The following is a 221-nucleotide window of genomic DNA, read 5'->3' as shown; positions in this document are numbered from 1 at the left end:
ACCAGAATGCAGTAAGTAAATCTGAAAATTGAGAAAGAGACAAAATAGCCCCCTGCTAGATTGAGATGACCTGCTGTTTAGCTTTGGGAATGTTCTGCTTGTGTAATAAAAGATACTGTCTAGAGGAATAATCTGCTTTAGTAATTTCATAATTGAATACATAAAGGATTTCTAAAAGTAAACCTAAGGATAGAAAAGCTAACTTTTGCACTCTGGCCTGC

General features: G+C 35.3%; 1 protein-coding gene across 1 annotated transcript in view; it reads right to left on the bottom strand.

Annotated features, from left to right (window-relative positions):
* The window catches only part of LOC119587421 (trithorax group protein osa-like), a gene marked incomplete in the record, with an annotated part of 43,338 nt that overhangs the window by 13,942 nt on the left and 29,175 nt on the right, over positions 1-221 (bottom strand).

Source organism: Penaeus monodon, chromosome 22 (genome assembly GCF_015228065.2).
Source record: "Penaeus monodon isolate SGIC_2016 chromosome 22, NSTDA_Pmon_1, whole genome shotgun sequence".
NCBI lineage: Eukaryota > Metazoa > Arthropoda > Malacostraca > Decapoda > Penaeidae > Penaeus > Penaeus monodon.
This window is presented reverse-complemented; position numbering and strand designations above follow the sequence as displayed.